This window comes from Pinus tabuliformis, chromosome 8, assembly GCF_031772625.1.
Source record: "Pinus tabuliformis cultivar Carrire ecotype Pingquan chromosome 8, CPIR1, whole genome shotgun sequence".
Taxonomy (NCBI): domain Eukaryota; kingdom Viridiplantae; phylum Streptophyta; class Pinopsida; order Pinales; family Pinaceae; genus Pinus; species Pinus tabuliformis.
Genome location: NC_142294.1, coordinates 694,058,134 through 694,060,489, shown reverse-complemented (window position 1 = coordinate 694,060,489; position 2,356 = coordinate 694,058,134).

The window sequence follows — 2,356 nt, the reverse complement described above, 5'->3', positions numbered from 1 at the left end:
GCCTAACTACCCTTGCTCAACCCTTCATTTTTCATAACTTATGCATCATTTTTTAGTATATTTATGTCATTTGTACGAATGACGGCAGTCACTATTCCTAGGTGGCTAACACGTGCTTATTTCAGGTTTTTTGACATTTAATGGAGCAAAACCACGCAGATGAGGGCTAGGAGACAGCCCCCAAGATGGGATTGAGATTTTGTAGGAAGGTTGTCCACAGCATTGAATGGCCTTCCTCGTGATCTTCACCCCCAACTCCGAGCTCCAACAGTCACCACCACCGAGTTAGAAGGCAGCCAAACGGATTTTGACGAAGCAGCAGATCACTTTTAGTTTGGTCAGCCAAGCCCCACTGATTTAGGAGGCCAGCTTGGGGCCTCAAGATGTATAAATGATAGAGCTGTAGCCTTTGAAAAGGACTTTTGAAACCTTGTTGCACATTCTGAACTACGAGCTGATAGCTCTGTTTTGCTCTTTTGTAAGTCATTAGTGGCATGTTATTTGACTTATGATTGTTATCTTTTAATGAAAAGCAGGCAGATTTGAGTTCAGTTCTAAGTTCTTAAAGGAGCCATAGCTCTCGGGGTTGGGCCCAACCTGAGAGCCTAAGGCCTCCTTCCTTTGTATTGTTACCTTTCTTTCAGCAATGTATTTCTTTTCCTTTACATGCATTTGGAAACGCAGTTTTCTGAGTTGAATTTCTTGGTGTGGTTAAGTAGGTTAGTTTTATGAACAGATTTTCTTCAGTAGTTTAGAATAGAGTAAGGAGATTGGAGTTAATAAGAGTTCCAAAAAGGGTTGACTGCACACTCACTTTCACCTCTGTTTAGGGACTGGAATTGCAGACAGTGCCACCCACCAAAAACAGTGTTTTACATGTTCATGCAATCTTTGATACAATGTTTTCGCTGTAATAGTTGTCCATGCGTTCAGATCTTGTGGAATGATTCTTTGCTTCAGTACCATGCATGATTTTCCTTAGAAATAACGTTGCTGTTCTTTGGTTTTATTAAAACAGTTAGAATAGGTTGATGAAATTTCGGTTATGTGCAGGACGTGGATGATTTGTTTCGTTTACACTGTGCAGTGCTACTCCCTCACTCCCTTATCCTTCTAAGCCATGCCTAGGCCATATGCTCATCTCCCAGTTAGACCACTTGCCTCCCAACTCTTCTATTACCCACGTTATTCTACCTTTTCGGCCTTCCATTCCCTCTACCCTCCTTTAGACCAACCAGCTTTGCACACCCCCTCTTCATCTCATCTCTCTGTCCCTAAGTCATTACAAACCCCCCTCATACCTCCCTATCCATCCATGCAGCCTCTTCCATTCATCCATCACCCAAAAATCCGATTGTAGAACATCCTGTAGGAATTACTGAACTTCCTGTAGAAATCCTGAACATCTTGTAGAACCCCTACAGACTTCCTGTAGAAACTCAAAAAAACGGTTGCTAGGCATCTAAACTTTGTGAACTTCTCTAAAAGGATGTTAGGGATTCCTTAGACCCTCTCTGAGCCTTCCTGACCTCTTCCAAGCATTCCTCCCCTTGATCTATCCCTGCACAGTCAAGACCCAGTTAGCAGCACACGCATAATAATTCCAACAACTTGAACAAAAATACAAAAATAGGTTTTCTTCATATCAAAGTAGTCTAGACACATGCACCTCACCTTCCTAGAAGTAATGGCATCTCTTTCAGTAGTTTTCATTCCCACCTTTGCATCAGTAGGACTAGCTAGTAGAATTAGGGTTTGCTAGGGTTTGCGATTCTTGTTGGCTTTCAGTTCCTTCCTATAGTAGGTTAATTTCCTTTGAGATAGCTTTCGTTCATCGGTTAAAAATCTTCTTCTGAGAGCTCATAGAAGTTGGCTTGAGCCCTAGCGGACTTGTGCCAGCTGACCAAGTGACAGCTGCGACAAGAGCTAGTACTTGTGCATACAACACCATCGCTTCCAAGTTTGTTACGAACTACCGGGTTGATAAAAATAGAGAAGGAAGCTCCAGGAGTTGTAGCATTATTGCTACAATACTGGAGCCCACCATCTTTTTGGCACCGTTTCCGGGGAAGCGTCAGAGTATTAGTAATTGTTGCTTTTCTTCTACTTTTCCTACTCTCGCCTTCTGCTAAGTAGTTTATTTCATTTCCATTCTGCAAAAGTAGCATAGACATTTCCTGCTTTCATAGATTAACATTTCAATTCCGCAATTTCATTTTTGCAAGCGTAGATTAGCATTTCAATTCTGCAAGCGTAGACTAGCATTTCAATTCCTGCAATTTCATTTGAGCAAAGTAGATTAGTTCTTTCCTGCTTTCATTTCAATTCTGCATTTTCATTTCAGCAAGATAGTTAG